Raw genomic sequence first — 25,096 nt, 5'->3', positions numbered from 1 at the left:
ACAAGTAGCTGTAGCAGCCGGAGGTAGGAAAACTGGTTTAAGTGGGAGCGTAGGTGGAGGCGTAGAAGATTAACATAGCCCGCCCTATCATACGCAGGAGGGGGAGTTGACCTTGGAGCTTGCAAAACTACTTGCGTAAATTTACGCTTTCACGTGTTGTCGACAGTTGGGGGTGGGGTAACTTCCTCAGAAAAAGGGGGGATTTGCATTTTGTGCGGGGTAGAATACTGGAGGCTGCAATCGTGAAGTTGCCTCCGAAAAAGAAACATTTTCAGTGCTCATAAGCTTCTTAATTTTTGTTTGATATTTGTGCGTTGGACAGTCTAAGGAGCCCGTAGAATGTGCTCTTTGACAATGTAGACATCTTCCAGCAAATTCTGAGTCCGGCCCCGAGGTGTAGGGGGCAACGCGTCCGCCTGTCACCCGGTGGCCCCGGGTTCGATTCCCGGCCGGGTCAGGGTTTTGATTTTTTTGCTATGGGCTTTACGTCGCACCGACACAGATAGGTCTTACGGCGACGATGGGATAGGAAAGGCCTAGGAGTTGGAAGGAAGCGGCCGTGGCCTTAATTAAGGTACAGCCCCAGCATTTGCCTGGTGTGAAAATGGGAAACAACGGAAAACCATCTTCAGGGCTGCCGATAGTGGGATTCGAACCTACTATCTCCCGGATGCAAGCTCACAGCCGCGCGCCTCTACGCGCACGGCCAACTCGCCCGGTGGTCAGGGTTTTTAATTGTAATGCTTAATTACCCTGGCCTAGGGCTGGGTGTTTGTGTCGTCCTTAACATTTCTTTCCTCACTTTCAACACATTACGCTTCCGCCATTACATAATACACGCAATTTCCTCACATATGGTGCCAGTAGGGGCAAGAGATCTACATAGGTAGACGCCCGGAACAAATAGCATATTTATATTTAAAAAATAATTAAGCAGATTCTGAACACTCGGATGTGAGATGTTGAAGAGAGCAGTTTCTACAACGAGGAATCCGAACCTGACAATTTTTTGTTATAATGGCCATATCTTTGACATTTGCGACATAGGATAGGAGCAAAATAAACGGTTCATCCTCCAAATGAACCTGGTAAAGATACCGTATACATGCTGAGGGAGATGCTGAGAGCGAATCACCAATTTAATAGGCCCTGTAGGTAAATACTCCACACCGCTCGGCTGGAAGACCTTGCGTTTGAGGCGCTGGGCCGTTTTGACAGGTATCGTGGACTTGAGGTGTTCAAGGATGACATCGTCGGATAAATCTTTATCAACACCTCGAAAGTACCAACGCGAAAAATGTTAGTGCTGGGAATATATTCCTTGACGTCAATGGTGGCAGAGAAGGGAATTTCGTAACAAAACATTGGCTTGTGCAGCAGATTGAAATTCCACCTGCCTTTAACATAGATTTCATTATCGTAGACTATCCGGCCCAAGGCCATTGGATGCAGTTGCGCCGTATTTTTGGTACCATTAGATTCTACGAAAAAAATAAACAGACCGTAATGGGCTTGTGGATAATCCTCCGGTTCTAATGGAGGCGGAGGTGGTGAAAAAGGACTGTCAATTGAATTGGAAGATGAATGCACTTTCTGAGAATTCACTGAAGGATTTGAAATTAAAGACGCGTCGTCGAGACACACAATTTCTTCATAATCCATGTTTAAGGGAGGATCTGTTACAAACTCACCTCCACTATCAGTTTCCATTTTGACACTTTTACGCTATTTGGAATGAAGCAGACCACACATGAAGTTTGTGCCACTATTCGCCACACGTTATCCAAAAATTCAACACAACGAACACCGCGTACTGCACAGACACAACCGACTTGATCCACTGTCAAGTAGAAACTCGACACCTGCAGTTAAGTACAAAGAAAACAAATCTCATGGTTGGTAGCTGCAAGTCACTCTGTGTCCAACCGTCTTACCAACTGTCTTGTCTTGTCTTGATCGTATAATTTAATGGGCTTCGCTTGGGAGCGGTATACCCAGCCACGCATCCTCTAAACAAACCCAAAAGGTGGAGAAGATGAAAAAGAATATGTAAAATGTAAAAAAGGAATAAGGAATTCAACTACATATCTACCACACAGGAAAAGCACAAGGACACAAGGTACTAGACTTCACGCCAGAGTGACCGATACTTGGCGACTTCTACCAATCACAAACAAGACCAGGTCAACACATAAGGGGAAAAGAAAAAACAACACCACCGAACCTACAGTAAACAATTAGTGTCATAAATTAAATTCGAGAGGGCAATTACCGTAGTAGGCGTGGGATCGAGTATCCAACACGTCAATTGAGTGGGTAACGCGAAGTGTGTACGAAAAAAGGTTGTAACCATTTACGCCTACTAATTTCGAGTAACGGACATTGAAAAAGTAGATGATTAATGGTAGCAATCGATGTTCGACACTGACAGAGGTTAGACGCGACCAACTTCATCCGAAATAATTGATCCGGCGTGCACATGTGGTTAAGCCGCAAACGGACAAGATTCGTAATATGACGTCGAGTATAAGGATGTTTTGTAAACCACGGAGAACGTGGGACATTCGGGAGAATTGTGAATAAGTTCCGTCCTTTTCGACACGCGGGGTTACTCCACTCAGTCTGCCAAATCTGTCGTAGAGTCTCGCAACAACCGCTCCAAAATTCCATGTAGGGCAACATCAAATAAAACGCCACACCCTGACCATGCGCAGCAGCCTGAGCTAAGCGATCAGCCTGTTCATTACCAGTGATAAATGACATTTACAATAAGATACAAAAGTTGAAAACTAGAAAAGCGGCTGGAATTGATCAGATTTCTGGGGATATACTAAAGACAATGGGTTGGGATATAGTACCATATCTGATGTACTTATTTGATTATTGTTTGGCCGAAGGAGCTATACCAGATGAATGGAGAGTTGCTATAGTAGCCCCTGTGTATAAAGGAAAGGGTGATAGACATAAAGCTGAAAATTACAGGCCAGTAAGTTTGACATGCATTGTATGTAATCTTTGGGAAGGCATTCTTTCTGATTATATTAGACATGTTTGTGAAATTAATAACTGGTTCGATAGAAGGCAATTCGGTTTTAGGAAAGGTTATTGCACTGAAGCTCAACTTGTAGGATTCCAGCAAGATATAGCAGATATCTTGGATTCTGGAGGTCAAAGGGACTGTATCGCGATTGACATGTCTAAAGCATTTGATAGGGTGGATCATGGGAGACTACTGGCAAAAATGAGTGCAATTGGACTAGACAAAAGAGTGACTGAATGGGTTGCTATATTTCTAGAAAATAGATCTCAGAGAGTTAGAGTAGGTGAAGCTTTGTCTGACCCTGTAATAGTTAAGAGGGGAGTTCCTCAGGGCAGTGTTATCGGACCTTTATGTTTTCTTATATATATAAATGATATGAGTAAAGGAGTGGAATCGGATGTAAGGCTTTTTGCGGATGATGTTATTCTCTATAGAGTGATAAATAAGTTACAAGATTGTGAGCAACTGCAACGTGACCTCGAAAATATTGTGAGATGGACAGCAGACAATGGTATGTTGATAAACGGGGCTAAAAGTCAGGTTGTGAGTTTCACAAATAGGAAAAGTCCTCTCAGTTTTAATTACTGCGTTGATGGGGTGAAAGTTCCTTTCGGGGATCATTGTAAGTATCTAGGTGTTAATATAAGGAAAGATCTTCACTGGGGTAATCACATAAATGGGATTGTAAATAAAGGGTACCGATCTCTGCACATGGTTATGAGGGTGTTTAGGGGTTGTAGTAAGGATGTAAAGGAGAGTGCATATAAGTCTCTGGTAAGACCCCAACTAGAGTATGGTTCCAGTGTATGGGACCCTCACCAGGATTACCTGATTCAAGAACTGGAAAAAATCCAAAGAAAAGCAGCTCGATTTGTTCTGGGTGATTTCCGACAAAAGAGTAGCGTTACAAAAATGTTGCAATGTTTGGGTTGGGAAGAATTGAGAGAAAGAAGACGAGCTGCTCGACTAAGTGGTATGTTCCGAGCTGTCAGCGGAGAGATGGCGTGGAATGACATTAGTAGACGAATAGGTTTGAATGACGTCTATAAAAGTAGGAAAGATCACAATATGAAGATAAAGTTGGAATTCAAGAGGACAAACTGGGGCAAATATTCATTTATAGGAAGGGGAGTTAGGGATTGGAATAACTTACCAAGGGAGATGTTCAATAAATTTCCAATTTCTTTGAAATCATTTCAGAAAAGGCTAGGAAAGCAACAGATAGGGAATCTGCCACCTGGGCGACTGCCCTAAATGCAGATCAGTATTGATTGTATTGATTGTGATATGTGAATGACCCGGAACCCAGATAAATTTAATCTGTTTACCTCGTTGATGAAGATCGAAACAAATTTTTCTGAGATTCTGAATGTACCAATGAGAGCGGTAATTGGGATTGTGTAAATCCTGAAGTACACTCAAGGAATCAGAAGCAATAGTGGCAGTTTCGAGGCGGGAGTACTTAATGTATAAGAGGGCTTGACGGATGGCGAAAGCTTCAGCCGTAAAGATAGAAGTCTCCGACGGGAGGGAGAATTGTTTAACTAGAACAAGATCTGGGGAGAAAAAGGCCTCCCCCACACCTGGGGGGGTACAAATTTTGGACCCATCCGTATAGAAGACTGGCGCTAATGTGTGAACATCCTGTGCCAAAATGTGATGGACATATTTCCGAGCACTTTGTGTCCGGGCCGGGCCAAAAGATGGGACCTCCCCTGACGTGGGGAGTATCATGTCAGGGACATAGTAGTTTGCCTGAAAGGGAAAGATGTAGTTAGCTGTGGCGGGTTACGCATAATAGAGTTGCGAAGATAGCTAAATTTCCAATAAGCCCAAGCCAGCGCGGGGAATCTATGTAACGGAGTACCCATATCTTGATAATAGCGAACTAGCAAAGATAATTTAGGGATGAGAGGGTGAGAGTTTAGAGATAAAGTCCGTAGAAGAAACTTGGATGCTAGCAATTTTCGCCGCAGATTTAAGGGGAATTCCGCAGCTTCAACCAGGGTGGCATTGTTCGGGGAAGATGGTAGAGCCCGAAGACAAAGTTTAACAAACTGTACTTGCAGTGAATCCAAGTGATTAAGTTTGGTCTTGGCCGCCGTGTCGATAAACCCCGAGCCATAATCCAAAGACGATCGAAGAATGTTACGATATAACTGAAGCATCGTACTAGGATCGGATCCCCAAGATCTATGTCGTAGGGCAACAAAGAGTGATTTTTTTGGAAAGGACTTATCCACCAGGTATTTGATGTGAGAGTGCCATAGTAATTTCCGGTCAAGGTAAATACCAAGATATTTAGTAGACTGGACTATCGGGATCGAAAACCCTTGGAAGCGAATAGGCGGGTGATCTGTACGCCGAGCCCAAGAGAAAATCATCGCACGACATTTGGCAAAAGATACCTCTAAGTTATGATCATGGAGCCACTTTCCAAAATCCAGTAACGTCAGATGTAATGACTTATAAACCTCGTCAAGTTGTGGAAGACTGAGATATATCACGAGATTGTCAGCAAATTGGATCATACGTGCTCTGCGTGTAATCATGTTCTCGAGGGACATCGAATAAATTGAGAAGAGAATAGGACTTAGGATATCCCTCTGAGGGAGCCCCGTAGAGGTCAGACGTGCTGAGATTTGTGGGAAGTGTTTGAGTTGAAGTGATCTGTGCCTTAGCATATTCAAAAGGAGATTAATAAAGAGCGGCGGAAAATTATAATTTAGCAATTTTTGGAGTAAAATTTTTAGGTCAACATGATCATATGCTCCCCGTAAGTCAAAGAAAATTGCCAACAAAGGTTCCTTCCGACAGCGTGCTAAACTGATATCTGTAACCAAAAGATGAATGGCATCAGAGGCAGAACGACCCGGGAGGAAGGCAAATTGATATTTTGGTAACAGGTTGTAAAAATCGAGAGACCATTTGAGGCGTTCCAGAAGAATTTTTTGGAAAAGTTTCCTAAGGCATTGGCCCAGGTAGATACCCCGCTAACTATCAGTGAGGAGAGGATTTTTACCTGGTTTCAACAGGGGTACTAGATAAAAGTCATTCCATGTGGAAGGGGTTCGAGCCGTCTCAAGGCAATGATTGAAAATGTGAAGTAAATGTTGCCTAGCTAGAAGGGGGAGTTGCTTTAATACGGAATACGAAATCGCATCCCGTCCAGGTGTCGAATTGTTGGAAGTATTGATAACCAGATTTAATTCGTCTATGTCAATTGGGCTCATGAGAGACGAAAAAGTATTGGAACTAGGAGGGATAACGAAACCATACTGAGGGTCTACCGAATCCGGCGTGAGGTGATGAAAAAAGTTTATCAAAGCATCCATATTGAAATGTATAGTAGACGGTGGATTAAGGAGGCGGTTCGATAGACCAGCGATTGCTCTCCATATATGTTTGGACGGTGTCTGCCTATTTAACGAGGCAATGAATGTTTTCCAAGCTCGGCGGCGTTTATCATTAAAAACCTTTTTCGATTGTGCTACTATGACTTTATAATGTAAATAAGATTGGAACGTACCCAAACGTCGAAAAGAGCGCAATGCTGCTTTCCGGCGTGATATTAAGGCGGTGCATTCCGCGTCCCACCAGCGGGCATAAACGATAGATTTAGGTGGGAAATATGGTTGTAGTGGATGGTAGAGATCGAGATATTCAGTGATAATAGCTGTGAAGGAACTGTAGGATACCGGTTGACTTCCTAAGGCTGCAAACTTGTGGGCTAAAAAAATGTTGAAACTGAGAAGAATTGAAGTTGCGCATTCGTCGGCTTACTTTAACCGGGGGTTGAGCGGCGGGGAGACCGTCAGCCAACCCAATAAAGATAGGGAAATGGTCACTGGAATGGGTGTCCTTGACGACCTCCCATTCCACACGGTGCGCCAGATTACTCGAACAGATAGTTAAATCCACAGCACTTTTATTTGTAGAAGGGGGCGTAACGCGAGTAGGTGACCCATCATTCAAAATCCGTAAATGATGTGATGCCGCTAATTTAGCTATTTTATTGCCCTTAGGGCACGAAACGTCACATCCCCAACTCCGATGGTGCCCGTTTAAATCGCCCCCCAGAAGAAAGGGGTGCGGCAGGTGTGAGAAAAAAGTCGCCCAATCAGCATAAGTGCCTTGAATTCTCGGGGGGCAATAGATGGAAATAAAATGGATGTTGTTGATCACAATGGCGACCGCCTGTGTACCAGGTATTTTATACGTTAATGATACCGACGAGTATGATAGGCTGTTATGGACCAAAATACACGCCCCGTCAAAACCATAATTGTCATGACGAATAACAGTATAATGGGGTATATGAAAATGTTTGGCCGGAGCCAACCAAGTTTCACTAAGGAAAAATGATATGAGGTTTGTAAGAATCAATGAGTAAGAATACTTCATGTCTCTTGTGAACTACGCTCCGTGCATTCCACTGAAGAATGATCATGTAACGATATAAATGATACTAATGAATGGAGTAGTGACTGAACTTCCTCTTGCATGGTGAGGAGCATTTTAGACCATTTAGCATCGTTTTCAGCCGCCCGGGCATAGGCAGAGAGTTTGTTTGAAATAGCTGTAATGGTAGCCGATACCGGGTTCGAGGCCCGGGAACTGTCTTGCTTTGAGTATACAGTAGAATCTACATGCCTGGAAGTGGCCGGGAGGTTCGTCCCCGATATGGAAGGTATAGGATGTATAGCAGTGGTGACAGAGGGAGGCTGTTTGAGAAGAGCACGATATCCCTTGACATCGTAACCTGGCGAACGATCCGGACTAGGTGGAGGCGATGAAACAACCGCCGTAAATTTTCGCTTTCTCGGCGGCTGGGGTTGAGGAAACGACGAAGTGCTCGGAAGCGGAGGAAAGTTGTGTAATGTCAAAAGGGGGTTGAATTTATTGGCTGTCGGAGTAAAAAAGGACTCTGAGGATAACTGAGGGACGGCCAACGCCTGCTGTTTTTTCAGTTCCTGTTGCCGTTTTTGTTCTGGGCATTGAAGTGAACCTACGGAATGTTCTCCTGAACAATTGAGACAACGTCGGGTAGAATTCTTACATTCTGTAGTTTCATGTTCATGTGCGCAATTAGCGCATCGATGGTGTTGAGCCCTACAGTTTTTTCTGGTGTGGCCGTATCGTTGGCATCGCCAGCAAATCGTCGGCTGGAAAACAAATGGTTCGACCTGGGTACGAACCCGGTAGATGGAAATGAAAGCAGGGAGAGTCTGGCTGCGAAACGTGAGTCTAATGGTACCAGTTGGAATGTAACTGACGCGGCCATCCTGAAAGGAGCGTCGGTTCATTCTCTGTGCTTCGACTAATGGGGCAGTTGATTCAGCAACCTTACAAAGTTCCTCGACCGATAAATCTTTATCAACCCCTCGAATAACGCCTATCTTATAGATTGACGCAGAAGGAATAAACGCTTTAAGGTTTTTTTCCTTTAAAATAGGGTTGGTGAGAAAATCGTTAGCTTTTGTTCGTGAATTAAACTCAATTTGGATCCTATGGCGACCTCGCCGAGCAATTTGAGTAACACCCTCGAATTTACGATCATAAAAAAATTTTCCCAAAGCCATGGGATGGATGCTGCCCAATTTCTTACCGTCAGCAATGGCCTCCACAAATACTACGTAGGGTCCCGTATGTGTCTCATCATATGTCTGTGTGTCAGGTTTCAGAGAATACACATCAACTTTAGGAGAGGGAGCACGGTTACTATCAGGTGGGGGTGGGTCATTTAACACGAGGGTGTTATCCAAAGAGAACTCACGACTATCTACCTCAATTGACTCCTCCTCCATACGCTGTCCCCCAGTCGACTCCGCCATGAGGTTCGGAGGGAGTTGAGAAATTAATACATATAGTTACTCACAAGACTCCCACACCACTCCCAAGGAAGCGAAGAAACTTGAACACCTTACCAACACCGAACCTACTCGCACACTATACCGATTAATACGCTAGCACCGATAGTCACGTCCACTCGCCACCGGGAACCAGCGCGAACTCGGTCTTACCAACTGGCGAGTGTGAAATCACATTTGTTACTAAGAGTTTCGATACACAACAGTGAGTATGTATAGCAAGATTGTAATGGGTCTCCCGTTTTGTACTGCAAATGCCGGTGTATGATTTATATTCAACGAGTGTATGACGGTAGACATATTAAAGAAAGTTACAAATTATTGGATAAGATTGAATAAGAGAGATAGTAGTATGCTACTGCAGACTGGATATCACCACCAGATTTCAACTATGGATGGAACGTATTGGGCAGATAAGTTGAGTAGCATGGTTGAGTGGATGGTGCTGGTGAAATATTAAGGGAGACATTGGATCAACAAAAGAGGTCTGTATTAGATCATATATATACAAGAAACAGGAAATATGTGATTACACGTCTTTATCACGGTGAGTTTTATAAGTACACAGCTAGAAAAAACAGTTCAAAACATCCCCTCTTTCCGCCATTACATAGCTGAAGAAATTAAGGTTGACCGCAAGATGTCGCGGCGGTCGTAGCCGTCGTATTCCCACCGCATCGCTCTCGTTGGCGCATGTCGCATTAATAACACACTCTCTTCCTCTCACTGTGTGTGCGTTTGTATATCACCACCGACTCAATCTCTATATACTGCCTGCTGTGAGCCGTAAGAATTGCGTTTACAGCGATATTGCAGATGGCAGCATATACCGCACCCAGAGCAAATGTTGGTTAAATGCGAGTTCGTCCGTACCACCAATATAAAACGAAAATTAATCATTTACATGTTACTAATTGAGAAGATTATGCACATACATTTTGCTAGTTGCTTTACGTCGCACCGACACAGATAGGTCTTATGGCGACGATGGGACAGGGAAGGTCTAGGAGAGGGAAGGAATCGGCCGTGGCTTTAATTAAGGTACAGCCCCAGCATTTTCCTGGTGTGAAAATGGGAAACCACGGAAAACCAATTTCAGGGCTGCCGACAGTGGGGTTCGAACCTACTATCTCCCGAATACTGGATACTGTATGCACATACAGAAACAACATTTCACATTTGAGTTAGGCTTAAAAGAAACGAAAAATATATAACATTTTACCAGTTAGAGTAGATATATTAGGATCATCCTACTGCTGCATTACTTACTTACTTACTTACTTACCTCTTGACGCTACGGTCCTTGCAGTACCTTGGTCTCCGCAACAATCTTCTTCCAAAACTCTCTGTCGATTGCCTTGGTCCTCCACCTCCGGACTCCCATGGTAAGTAGATCAGCATCCATCTCTTCTATCCATCGCTTTCTTGGTCTACCTCTACATCGTCTTCCACCTGGATGCCCCTCCAGCACTTTCTTAGGTTCTCTTGTAGTCTCCATTCTATGGACATATCCTAGCCACCGCACTCTAGCAGTCTTCATCAAAGATACTATATCCTGATCTTGGTACAGGTCTCTAAGCTCCTGATTAGATCTAATACACCATCCCAGTTCAGTTTTAACTGGCCCAAAAATCTTCCTCAATACCTTTCTTTCCCATGTCATTAACCTATATTCTTCTGTTTTACTTAATACCCAGGTCTGAACTCCATACGTAACCACTGGTCTAATGACAGTCTTGTAAATGGTCAACTTAGCTTACCTGGATAATTGTTTGTTTCTTAATGTTGGAATTAAGGCAGCAAAGCATTGACTTCCTGCAGCCAGTCTAGAGCTTATTTCCTTTTTTTTCATTTTGTGAAGTAATCAGAGAGCCTAGATATCTACCTTCCTGTACCCTTTCAAAACACTTTTCTCCACACCTAAGTGCTACCAGTCCAATTTGCTGTGCTCCCCTCTCCAATTCTTCATAGGTTTCAAGAAGTGAATTCTTTGTACAAGAAATTATGGCCACTTCATCTGCATATGCCAATATTTAAATTAGTCTATGATATATGTTCCTTTCACGATTTGCAGTGATGGTAGGCACAGCTGTTTCTAAAGCAATATTGAAGAGGACAGCAGACATTGGATCTCCTTGCCTCAAACCCACTTTTACATCGAAGGTTCGCGATACTTTCCCTTGTACGCATACCTTAGATTTACTTCCACTCAAAGTTGTTTTACCAACCTAATCAGCTTCCCAGGATAACCAAGGGCTTTCATTTCGATGAGTAGTTTTCCTCTTTGCACTGAATCGTACGCTTGTTTAAAATCAACGTACAGTTGATACAGTGGTATGTTGTATCATAGCACCTCTCCAGGATGATCCTCATTGTAAAGATATGATCTATTTTTGAACGATTTGCACGAAATCCACACTGATATTCTCCAAGATCCTGCTCTGCTTTGTGTGTTAGACGCTCAACTATTATTATAGTAAAAATCTTGTAGCCTTCGCAAACCAGAGATGTCCCTCTGTAATTTTCACATTTCAATTTATTTCCCTTCTTAAGAATTGGGTACACCAAAGCTGTTTCCCGATCTTCTGGTAATTTCTCTGTTCGCCAGATTTCCAGTATCAACTTACACAATGTTTGTATCAATACCGTTCCACCATATTTTAACAACTAAGCTGTTATTCCATCTTCTCCTGGTGAGTTATTATTCATCATCGATAAGAGGACACCTTTTACTTCTTCCAAATTGGGTGGTTCACTATTGCATTCCTCAGATTCATCTTCATTAGATTCACTATTTGGCAATTCTAATTCATATTCTTCATTTTGTATTTTAACTGGATTCAAAACCTCCTCAAAATATTCCGCCCATCTATCTAATATTTCCTGGGTATTTCCAAGTAGTTGCCCATCCTTATTTTATATGCAGTTTACTCTTGGTTGAAATCCACTTTTCTCTGCTCTACGTTTCTATATAACTTTCTACTTCTCTTATGCTCATAATCTTATTGCATCTCTTTTATCAGATCTTTTTCCATTTCTCTTTTCTTTTTTCTACAAAGATTCTTGGCTTCCCTTCTTCATTCCACATATGTTTGGTGAGTAGCTCTTGTTGCCCTTGCATATATGTCATCCTTGCTTTATTTCTTTTCTCCAAGGCTAGCTTTACTTCCTCATCATACCAATCCTTCTTTGGCTGTTTCTTTCTTTCTCCTAGTACCTCCTGGGCTGCATTCGTGATGGCTTCTTTAATCACCCGCCATGATTCATCCAATGTTACTGCATTTTTATGGTTTTCAAACCTTCTTCAACCTGTCTTTCATACTCCTTCCTCCTTGCATCATCATTAAGTTGTTCTTGGTTAAATCCTTTCCTCCTTTCTGCTTTACCTCTGACTCTTACCGCAAGCTTTTGTTTCAATTTAGCTTTCACCAAATAGTGGTCTGAATCTATATCCGCACCTCAATAAGTACGCACATACTGTACATCTGACGCATGTCTTTTATCAATCATACATACATACATACATACATACATACATACATACATACATACATACATACATACATACATACATACATACATACATACATACATACATACATACATACATACATACATACATACATACATACATACATACATACATACATACATACATATCTTTATTTCCCACCCTAGTGTACACCATCGGCTTGCAGGCAATAAAGACAGACAGAGCGAAACAAAGGAAAACAAGCAATAATAGCAACTACATCTCTCTTAAAACTACTTAACTACATTAACTACATTAACTACCTCTACATCTACTCAGTATCATCCCACACGAACGCGGATAGCCAGCACACATGCAGGACGATACCGCACTACTAACTACCCTAAGCGCAACCCCTGACTACCACCTAAAAACAAAAAAATTTAATTAGACTGGTCGCTGCAACAGCCCTGGTATGGAACACACGCCCACCAACCCGTCTACAGCAGCCACCAGCCTTGCCACGTGAGAACTGGTATCGTATCTCACCGACACTCGCTGACAAACACTGTGTTCCTTCCCTTATCATGTGTTACAAGCCACCCTGGCTGAAACCAGACCCAACAGGTGGAATGCCACACACTTCCGCTATGTACGTCACACATACTCTTGTCCATTGTCAGCACACTACCTTCCCTTTGCTTTTCCTTTCCGTGCAGACATGCTCAAGTCTAACTTCTTTGGAGTGGGGTCAAGTCCCCACCCCTCCCTCTTCCCTTGATACGTCACCCTCACCTCTCACGCACTACTCCCGCTCACTACATCTCACCTTATAAAACTTAAGACTTAAACATCAGTTAACAACCATTTAACATTCCTCATCAACGCACCTAAAACAATTAACTTTTTTTACACAGATACACAGTTTTCATTCGTAGTCCATTAGTTCACTCAGTCTTCTCCACCTACCGCACCACACTTCACATATCAAACCGTCTCACCTTATTAAGCTTCAGATTTAAACATCAACTAACAATCATTTTACATCCCTCATCATCGCACTTAAAACAATTTAACTTTTTTTTAACATTTCACTTACACACAACAAACAGTTTACATTAGTTCACTCCGTCTTCTCAGTCTACAGCACCTCAATTATATCAAACTGTTAGACTCATCCCATTTCTTCCATCCTATTAAACTTAATACATAAACATCAAGAATCCCTCAATTTTACACCCCTCATCAAGGCATCTACACATTTAACATTTTTTTTTCATATGACCTACTTTCATAATTTCCATACTGCCAACATTTTCTCCTTAACTACATTCCCACTTAATCTATCCCAATTCTATCACATACACCTTCTTTATACTCCCTCCTCACACAAATACACTTAAACAATCCATTTTTTCCACTCCTCATTTACACACCAACAGACAGTATTCCATTCCAAGTCCATTAGTTCACTCAGTCAACTCACTTTTTTTTTGCTTCCACCTAAGCTTCATTTCAACTATCCACGATAAATTTAAACTATATACCAAACTTCTTAAATTTACACTACCCTCAAACCTACTTAACCTCCCCTTTTCTCAACTCTTACCCAATTTTCTCAGGCTTTCCCTTGGCCCCAGGCGGATCACCTTTCCACAGGGCAAGGTGCTCTCCCCCTTTCCCCTATCACTACAGCCCCCTCTTCTGATATCATGATTACTATGATACCCTTCCCGCATCTGCTCAGGGCGGAGATCCATTCCTCTGAGCAGAATGCCTTCCCCCTTTCTCCCTCGGCACGAACCACATTATCTGCACAACCCCTGTTACTCCCTCAATTTCTTTATAAATATAGCTCTGGCCACATTTAAGAATTTCGCTATATTCGTTCCTTTCTCCCACTCTCTACATAACCAAGATGTTATCTTATAGCTTTCCCCTACCATATGCAGCTCCTTCTTACTTAGTAGCTTGATCTTTATCTCCGTCAATGGTCGGCATTGATTAAAAATATGCAGGTCCTCCCACTTCTCTCCACATAACACACATCTATCCCTATTCTCACTACCTACCCATCCCCTATTCCTTGGAACACCCAATAACCACCAATACAAACCTCTCTTATCCCTTCTACCCTCAAACTCCGTTTTCGGGTTTATTACTTCCACCAATTTATTTCATACTGATAAAGAGACTCTCTCTCTATACATTCCCCTATTAAGCTCTGTCTTTCAATATCTTGTAGTCTTCCCTTTATCCTTTCCCATACCCATTTATTTCTACCATAACCCCCAAACCTCTCCATATACCCCCAATCCAATATTTTGTAACCGTTTTTTGCACTTATTCACCCAGTAACCTTCATTCGTCATACCTTTCTGAAAACTGAACGTTTCTTGTACTAACGCCCCACCCTTCCCTTCTACCAATCTAATCCAGTACTTGAACACCCTCTTAGCTATTTCAACCTCTATCGATTCTTTACAGACTAATCTGGCCCCGGCATTGGCTGTACAATTCGGGAGGTCCATCATGATCTTGCTAAATTTCGCCACCACCTGGTTTAGTTCACTCCTGCCCTCCTCCATTCCCCATACTTCAACCCCAAATAGCATTTTGCCCATTACCAGTGATTTAAACACTGTTTTCTGAATTTTGTATTTCACGTCTGGAAATTTCTTTTCTAATACCCCCACTGCCGCAAGCGCTCCTCTTCCTTTAAATATTGCACTCTTACACTGATTTTTCTAAGAAGAATTCTTACTAATTATTACACCTAGGTACTCAATTTTTCCCCCTGGTTTAATTTCTTCCTGATCTAGCCTCCAGACTTCATTATTCTTTCTCCCACCCCTTTTCCTACACACCATTATCTGAGTCTTTCTTACATATACTCTGAGAGACCATTTCCTAGTATATTCAACTACCTTGTCCACCCCTTTTTGCAACCCACTTGCCGTCAAAGCCAAAATCAATAGGTCATCCGCGAATAGCAACCCCGGAACCTCCATTTTCCCTACCCAAGGGCATTGCAATGCGTCTCCACCATGACCTTCTAAAATATTATTTATAAATAATATAAATAATATCGGGGATAGCTTACATGCCTGTCTCACCCCGCTTTTCGATTCAAAACACTTACTCAACCTTCCATCCTGCAATTTAATCATCACAAACACTTCCTCATAAATAGTTTCTATTGCCACCCTCATTTTTTCGACATTCCAACCTCCCCTAATCTCAAAAATAGCGCCTCCCTACTGACCGTATCAAAGGCTTTTTATAAGTCAATCGCTGCTATAAATAATTTACGCCCTGCTATCTTCACATACTTTGTAATCAAAGTGTCCAGAATCCAAACATTATCGACTGTATTACGTCCTTTCCTAAATCCATTTTGGAACTCAGATATCCTACCGTACTGTTCCGCCCAATTTGTTATCCTATTCGCCAAAACCTCTGTGTACACCTTTGACAGCGAGTCTAGGAGTGTAATTCCTCTATAGTTGTTTGGATCACTACTAGCTCCTTTATTTTTATAAATAGGGCATAATACCCCCTTCCTCCAATCTCTAGGAAATTTCCCCGTTTCCAGCAACCTATTAAAGAATTTCACAATCCCTCTCAACATCGGTTCGTTTGCCCCAACCTCCTTCCACACACTATTGGAAATACCATTCACACCTCCTGCAGCCCTTGGTCTAGCATTTTTTAATACTGTAATTACCTCCTGCCTTGTTATCTCCCCATCTAATATTGTAATGCCTACTTCCAGTTCCCTTCCAATTTATGACTTGTCTATTTCTCTACCCAATTTCCCCTCCCCTTCTAAAAGCCTTTTAAAATGCCTAACCCACTCGTTTTCTCCTATTTTATCCCCCTTCCCCACCGGTTTCGTTCTTCTGATCTTGTTTATTGACTCCCAAATCCTATCAAATTTCTTCTCTCTACAATATATATTTATTTTTTCAGCTTCCGCCTCCTTCCATCCTCTTTTCTTCTCATTCAATACCTCCTTATATTCCCTTCTCAATTTACAATATTCCTTCCTTTTTTCTTGCACACCCTCCTTCCTAAACTCCGCTAGGGCTCTCATTACAACCTCACGTTTTCTCCTACAGTCTTCATCAAACCATCCATTCATTTTATTATTTTTTCCCTCTACACTTCTCCTCACTTTCTTCCCCACCCTCCATACAGGGAGTTCTATTAATTTTAGCACGTTATCCATATCATTCCCTTCTACCGCCCTTTCAATCCCTACGCCTAATATATCTCCCTCCACTTTCAAATGCCGTCTTAATTTCTCTTTAGTATTATCATCCCATACATACTTCCATCCTCCATTCCTATATCTCTCCTTACTTTCCTCCATCTTTCCCTTCTCATCAGCAACCAAAGCTGTCAATTTTATTTTGATAGGCATATGTTCCGTCAACCCACATTCTAACACTTCAAAACTCATTATTCTCCTTAACGCTATCTCTGAGCTTATTCCTATATCCACTACACTCCCTCCATTTGTTGTAATGTACGTCAAATCTCCCACACTATCCCCCTTCATCCACCCATTTAAAATAAATAAATGTTCTGTAGCACGTAACTCTAATAACCTTTCTCCATAACTATTTACAACATTATCCTTACTCTTCCTTTGCAGTACCCCGTCTACTTTTACTTCTTTCCCGTACACCGGTACTCTATTGCTCACTCTCGCATTCCAATCCCCCAATAAAATCATCCCATCTTCTACATACATTCCTTTAATTGTGTTTATTTCTTCAATCAGTTCGTCAAAAAATGTTTATTTGCATAAACTGAATCGCTCGGATGGTTATAAAGCAGTGCCAGACAAATTGCTTCCGCTGTCCCCTACCCCATTTTTACTCTCAAGCACACTAGCCCTTCTACCCTAGTCTGTAACGTCTCCACCCATTCAGCTATCTCATTTCTTATTAAAACTACTATGCCCCCTGGGTTTCGGCCCCTCTTCCCTATATTTTTCCTTAACACGTTAACTACTCTATAACCGTCCCATGTAATTTAAACCCCCTTCCCTAACCACGTCTCCACTAGAGCAATAATCTCAAAATCTTTCACTAAATCCACAATTTCCTTATTCCCTAACTTCCCCACCAACCCCTCAATATTCAGCATCCCTATCACCATATCTAGTTATTTATTTCCTCCCCCTCCCTCCCTATACTTCTGTATTTCACCACTTCCCCCCTTACTTCTCGTGATTCTTCCTTTTGACTCCACCCGATCCCTCTCTTTCTTCCCCCTCATCATTCCCATTTTCCGTGCCAGAGTCTTTTTTCCCACCCCATAGATCTTTTAAACTTAACGATCTCGCCTTATTTAACGCCTGCTTTCTCTCCAGGTTTATTTCTGCATTTCTCCTATTCGGGGAGGTTGAGTCACTACCCTGACTCCTTTCCCTTCCCGTCCCCTCTTCACTACTTGTATCCACTTCACTTCGGTCTAGTGTCCTACTTGTTGATTCACTCCTTCCTGGGCTGTTCTGACTCACCAAGGACTCTGCTGTCTTCGCTACCTGCCCGCTGACACCGCAGTCCCGTCTTCTCTCTTCCTTCTCCGTACTGATGTCGCCCTGCTCTCGATTTCTGCAACTCATTTCCTCCTCACATTTTTCCATCCTCAGCAGTTCCTCCTGTGTCCACGATCGCGACCAATTTCTGCCTGAAGTTACCAGACACCTCCCCACTATCTTGACTCGCAATCCCTGAGCTCTAGCACGCCACGTATGCCGCTTATAGACATCCAACCGCATCCTGTCTTCTTTCTCTATCTCAGCCTTCAAATAAATGTTCGATACTTTCAAATTTCCAGCATTCCTCAGAAATATATCAGCCATCAGGGTTGATATTAATCTTAACTTCACCGGCCTTTGTCCCTTGTTCCTTCCCACTCTATATACATCATCTATATCAACTTCAGAAAAGTTTATCTTCATTTTGTTCGAAACTATGTCCACCACTTTCAATCCACTTTTGATTCTGTTCCTTCCTCAGTTACACCATACACAAACACATTTTTCCTTGCTGATTCGCTCCTTGCTAACCTCACTTCTCTCTTCATTGCTGTTAATTCCTCTTCCAGTACCACCACCTTCTTTTTCAAGCTCCCTACCTCATCTTCTATCTCCGCTAACTTTTCATTTACACCTCCAATTTCTTCTTTTATAAAAATTTTTAAGTCCTTCATCTCCTTCATTTGGGTTGCCCGGTGTTCCTGCATCATTTCCTTAATTTCTTCTCCTTTGCTTGCTTCCTTCACCACTCTCTTGATCTCTTCAAGCTCCTCCCAACCGAACGGTCCCTGGTTTGGACTCGGGTTCTTTTCTATACCTCCTACCACCAGCAGCGTCGCAATAATCGTCGCACACAACATAATCTCCAACAGTCCTTTATAACCACTAATTTCTCTTCCTCTCTCAACTCCACCTTCCTTCCAACACTGCCTTGCACCATGCCATCTTCCAATTCTTAGCCTGTATTGCTGTAGCGTTATTCCCATATTGCGCACCTCAGCTCACTCACACGTCCGCACTTCCCGATGTCTCGCTCGTGACTGATGTCTTTTATCAATCACTATGTGGTCGATTTGATTCTTGGTGTTCCCATCTGGTGCCTCCCAAGTTTCTTTATGAATTCTCTTGTGCTCAAATGTAGTGCTACTGATTACCATACCCTTTGCTGTAGCGAAGTCAATACCCCGTAACCCATTGTAGTTACTTTCCAAATGTAAACTCTGTGCTCCTATTGTTGGTCTAAATTCTTCCTCTTGTCCCACTTTTGCAGTGAAGTCCCCAATTACTATTTTAATGTCATGTCTAGGTGCCTCATCGTACTGTTTATCTAGTTCTTCATGAAACTTATCCTTTAGTTCATCCTCCTTTTCTTCCGTAGGTGCATGTACGCTTACAAGTGTACAAATGTAGAAACGGCCCCTGATTCTCATGATACAGATTCTTTCATTTACTGCCTTGTAAGACATTAAGGTATGCTTCACTTGTTTACATATCATAAAACCTGTTCCACAGATGTTATCGCTGTTCCCACTATTGATTAAAGTATAATCCTGTAAATCGAACATCTCAATTTCCCGCCATCTAATTTCTTGTAGAGCAGCGATTTCAACATTATACTTTCTTAGTTCCTCTTCTAGTTTTCTGGTTTTCCCTGGCTGGAGTAGGCTTCTCACATTCCAAATCGCTAATACCAATCCATAACCATTTCCTCGCCTAGGTCGTTTATCAATTTTATCCGTCCGGTTTGTTCTTACTCTTTGCGGCTTCTCAACAGTTTTTTTAATGGGATAGAGTTGTCAACCCTATGCCCAACCCCCAACCTGGAGTACCAGGGTATCCCTTTTAGTCTGGATCATCACCTTCGACCTGTCCGGCAAGGGACACCCTACCAGTAGCTAAGCTACCGCCGGCATAGCTCTCAGGATTTTTGACCACACAAACCCCACCACCACGACAAGGTAAAGATACCATCGATGGGGCCTACTGCTGCATGGCACATAAAAATTTCAGAATTTTCTCGATACGAGTAACCGAGCAACTTTTCAGTCCTTTTCTTACTGTTGTTTACCAGCAGTGGTCGCACAAATTTTTCTATCACTATTTCGCTGACCCTTGTTCACGATCAGATTTCAGGACACGTTTTAAAGCACATACCACTATTGCAGTGCGTGCGTCCGTCATGTCCTTGTACCCAACACTCGCTCTCACTGCACTAAATAGAGCTTCTAATACGTCTTCAGAAAACCATTTTTGAGAAGATAAAGGAACCCATATCTTGACAGATAAGACACACATTCCACTATAGATTTCACAGTTAGCGAGATAGCATCTGCCATCTCATTAGTCAGACACATCAGTTTTGCAAGTTTTAATACCAACTGAATTATTTTAACCTACTCGGTGAAATTATCAATCAACCATTGTAGTATTTTATCTGCTGGCGAATAGAAAAGCACACGATCTGGATTGTTTTTACCGACTGTGCTGAGTTCTGTTAATGAAGCCGTGGTGTGTGAAACATTTGTTAATTGATTCCACGAAGCGCACTGTTGATTCAACATCTGTAAAGTCTAAACTTGTGTTTATAAACGGGCATGGTTTTATTTTATGAAGTGATTGGCAACAGTAACCGCTGGGGAAATAATTGTTCGATGTGTTTCTTCGTAATACCGAACAGGCTTGAATGTCAAGTCCCTTTGGAGGCGATAAACTTTTTTCACATGTTAGGAGGTGATGACGCCTTCGCTGTAATTTATCTGTCTAGGAACTGGGATCTCACATTTTTTATCAAATGGTAGTCGAAACTGAACGAATTTTAAGACTGGGATGACATGGATGAGTCACATAAGTTCTCACTTTTCCCATCTACAAAATGTTTAAACATAGAAACCTTGGTTCTATGATTGTTAGTCAACGGCATTAATCATTTCTGAAATAAAAGGACAAAATTGGAGCCTTCTAAGCCTTTAACGAGGAAGTAGGCAGCAGGAATAGAGAACTTTTTTGAAAGTCCGTTTACAACAAAACGGAACAATTTATTCGCGAGAGCAGGAGATTTTCCAATATCTGTGCCGCATACACCTTCAGCATTAACCACGTAAACGAACTTGTCACTGGTTCGGTCGTAGAGGAGCCGTATCTAATTAGTCGTTTAATCGGTAGTCACTGTTACATTCCTCTTTGTTGGTCTCAGAGTTTTTCCTTCACAAATTGGGAAATCCCGACATCGGTATCAACATTTCCCAATTAGGCTACCTGTCCAGAGTACTTTGGGATGGAGCTGGTTTTTCCATATTCGTAACCGGTTGCCATTTTATTCTCCAAGCCACACAATTCCGTGTGATTTGTTCTGGCGGCGCGGATTTCGCCTTGGGAAAGTCATGGATTTGATCTAAAAAATAAACAGTCTTTTGTTCATTATATTTAATTGCTTCCTTTATTCAGACGATCAATTTCTGGGTTGTCTTCGAATTTTCTCCGTACCGTAGTTTTTTAAGTTCATTATGGTTAATCGTCAGCTTTTATCGCCGTCTCAGTATTCTCGAGCGGAGCCTCTAATATATGATATTCTGATGACTGCTGTCATTCTTACTCGTTGGAATATTGACTTGGATTGCGATCATTGTTCACACGAATTTCGTACTCGTCATCCAATGTATTTCCAGCGGTTGAAGAGCTTGTTTCATCATAGATTTGTTCCAAAGAAATATCTCATCTGATCTTTCGTAGATCTATTTTTCTGCCTTGAAGGTAATGGGGATACCGTGATTCGAAAATCGACTAGGGACACACTCTGAATTCAATATATGTTTCTTTTAGTTTTATCTTTTATATCCATCTCTAAAATTCAGGCTACAAACACGGATGGAATCCATTGACTACCCTTGGTTGATCCTTGTCTTGATGTAGCGTTAAGCTAATTTCCCCAATGCTCTTTACTTGGATGGATTTCATGAAACCTCACACCTGAAGAATTTCGATTCTTTGCCAGGATATACAGAGATTAGCACAACAATTCATAATTTTTCAACCAGAGACACATACGTAAATTCTCAATGCAGACGGACGGGAACAACAGAGTGGGTACGGAGATAAACTGGATGCGTTAGCTGGCGTTCCTGACGGAGGTTAGCACGGAGGTTAACATGCTGAGCAGCATGTTAACCACATAGCATAGAGCAGGCAGTAAATAGGATTGAGACTGCGTTGGTGTGTATATATATCTATAGGTATTCTTTGGATTAGGTGTGGAAATGTATACATGTCAAGTGATAGGAAGTTTGAGGTTGTTGTAGTTGGTTCGGTTGTTATGGTGTGTGTATAAGGTTGAAATAGTGTTGTTTTTTTTTTTTTAATGTGGAGTATCACGTCGAGATTTTTGATTTTTGAATAGGTGTGTAATTTTAATCCAGACGTTTATTAAGTGACAGCTTCTACATGCAAGGGGAAATGTCATTCCATGCACTGTACGTGAAGTGTTGTTAATTTTTAGGTTACTGCATTTGTTAGAGGAGTTACTGCTTTCTGTGGAATGACATTTTGGTTATTGTTGATTGTCATTCAGCGTCGGCAGTTCATTGCTGGTGAATCGAGATATTGAGCATAATTATTTTGATAGACACCTTATCTTATATTTTCTTACTGAAGTTTTTGTAGAAATCGAATGCATTTCTCCTCGTACATAATGAGTTTTCCATTGAAGTGAATGTTTGCTCTGTAGGTCCCTGTTTCTTTTATGTGCCAATCTTAATTTGTGGCTGTTATGCGCCTTATGATTTAGAGTAGACTAGTGGTAGTTGAAATGTTTTAGGTTGTGTGTGTTATACAAGCCGCACATTTTGATTTAACATCAAGTGACAGTTTACTTGCATGTACTTAGAGATATTATTAATCAAGTTTGTTTGTTTTTAGGAACCAGTTAACTGGTAAAAAAGAAGAATACATTTCTTCATAATATCAGATATTATAATTCACTGCTTCATTCATAATATTAATGGAACATGTCCAGCCTCCTTTCTTTATGATTAGAAAATTTATTGGTCACTTTATCGTTAATATTAACAAAGTTTTCAAACATTACATTTTTTACGCTTAACATTTTCAGTGCTACAAGCCAGTCTTGTGTCGTTTTACTTCTTGGAAAAGTCTGCTGTTTTCAGTATTGTAATGAAACACCGCTCAGGCCGGGAAGTAGTCATCAAATGAAATCCATTCAAAATATTTTTATTTGCAAATGAGATGTCTACCTCGGTGGCAAATGGTACACTAAAATGCATTATTGTCAAGCACTAAATTTTAAATTAAGAAGAGAAGAAGAACATTTTTCTAGAATACAATAATATACAATTTATGCTAACAATTTTTTTCTATTAAACAAACAGATCATCCTTAATAAATTTATATTGTTTACAAAATTCTACTTATAATGTCTCCTGTACTTACAGACATAGTCAACTCATATACAGTATGTGGAAATACTTCAAGTAATACTATGCAGCTGGTATAAGATTAAAATTTACATTGCATTTATTTACTTTTTTTGTACCCATTTTGGAACCTAAGTAGCATAACGACCTGCTGCGTCTTAACCAGAGCCCCTTTTGCCACCACTTTTCTGAGTTCCTGAAGGGCCTTCGCAGCTACCGTAGTGGTCCCAGGGCCCTCGAAGTCCCCACTGTACTTCACCCCTACAGGCAGTCCCCTACTTTGGCTGTCCAAACTCCATGGACCAGGGGATGGAATTAATTTCTTTTTTCACACACATTTTTTATTTACAATAGCCTGCACTGGTCGAATGCCCTCTAACATTTCATTCATTTTCCCTGTTGCTGTTTATTCTCTTCTTGAATATCTGTACAGATTTTGGAAAAGGATCAAACACTACCCCTGGTAAACTGTTCCACTCCTTCACACCCTTCCCAATGATTGAAAATTTACCCCCAATCGCTTCTGCTAAAATTCCTTCTAATTTTATACTTGTGGTCAGTTCTGCCAATATAATTATTTTCCAAATGAAGCCTCTCACGGATTTCTCCCCATGCTTCTCCTGTATAGGCTCTGTTGATTGATTGATTGATAGATTGAATTGTCTGTTGAACAGAACAGATAGTTCTGCAAGAAAGAGTTTCATAAAGTTCAAGCAAATACAGTAGAGACAATACACGACACTTACGGATTTCGCCTTGCTAAAATGGGAGACAATTCGACGGTGGCGCTCCTAGTGACTTGACCTGAACAAATCGCGCTAAATTCAAATATCAATGGAAATGTATATACGGAAATGGATAAATAAATTACGTCTAGAAAGAAAGTGGTATTGAGATATTAACTTCGAAGTTGCTAAAGCAATTCTGGATAAATGAATGAAGAATTATTTAAAAGGTTATTATTCAAAGACTGAAATTAGACATATAAACAATCTTCCATTTATGCATTACTTTTTTAGCTTTAGCATACCTGCCTGAAATCTTACGGTTGGATTTGTCTTTTTTCCTCATTTGAAAACATTGTATCATCACATTAAGACATTTGTCAATAAAAATATCGGCACATTCCTTACACATATGATGCAATGAATTAACATTTAATAGCTGGACAATTTTCCTCTTAACATGAAGCCTACTAACAGAAAGAAAATCTATAAAATCTCGGCTTTAATCTGAGAAGAGGGATAAAAGAAAGAAAAGTTTGAAAATGTTGTCGATAGTGATGCTTTGAGGAATATTTGCGTACAATTAGAGTAAAAATGTAACATACCCTTGGCTGTATAGTCGAGGATTTTTAAAGTCGCTGGCCTGGAAATGATCTGAACAGATCTTATAATTCTTATACAAGCGTAACGTCCCTTCTTTCTTGTACACTTTATCCAAATCGCTTCTGTGACATTTCAAACCCCACAGATCACACCTACAACAACACATCGGTATTGAAGGTTAACTGCTGCACTACACAATAAAATATGCGTATTATATTTTAAGCCCATTAAAATATGGGTCGAGCAGGTCAGAAGATTATGAAGTACTATAAAAATCACTGTCACTGGAAGAATATATATGCAAACACAATATTACTTACATGTTCTTGTCACGAGGGAACCTGAAGAACGACCGCGCATTTTTCTTTACTTCGTAATTTCTGCAGCCAAACATAGCACATACCTT

General features: G+C 41.3%; 1 protein-coding gene across 5 annotated transcripts in view; it reads left to right on the top strand.

Annotated features, from left to right (window-relative positions):
• The first annotated feature begins 22,251 nt into the window (after positions 1 to 22,251).
• The window catches only part of Itpr (Inositol 1,4,5,-trisphosphate receptor), a 1,013,977-nt gene continuing 1,011,132 nt past the window's right edge, over positions 22,252 to 25,096 (top strand). For 4 of the 5 annotated variants that reach the window (XM_067141353.2, XM_067141352.2, XM_067141351.2 and 1 more), the window contains exon 1: positions 22,252 to 22,329. The gene's annotated coding sequence lies outside the window, so the exon portion shown is untranslated. Of the gene's footprint in view, positions 22,403 to 25,096 lie in introns of all 5 variants that reach the window. The other variant, XM_067141350.2, reaches the window with a different exon arrangement.

Source organism: Anabrus simplex, chromosome 2, assembly GCF_040414725.1.
Source record: "Anabrus simplex isolate iqAnaSimp1 chromosome 2, ASM4041472v1, whole genome shotgun sequence".
Lineage (NCBI taxonomy): Eukaryota > Metazoa > Arthropoda > Insecta > Orthoptera > Tettigoniidae > Anabrus > Anabrus simplex.
Note: the sequence above shows the minus strand (reverse complement) of the source record. Positions and strands in the feature narration are given on the sequence as shown.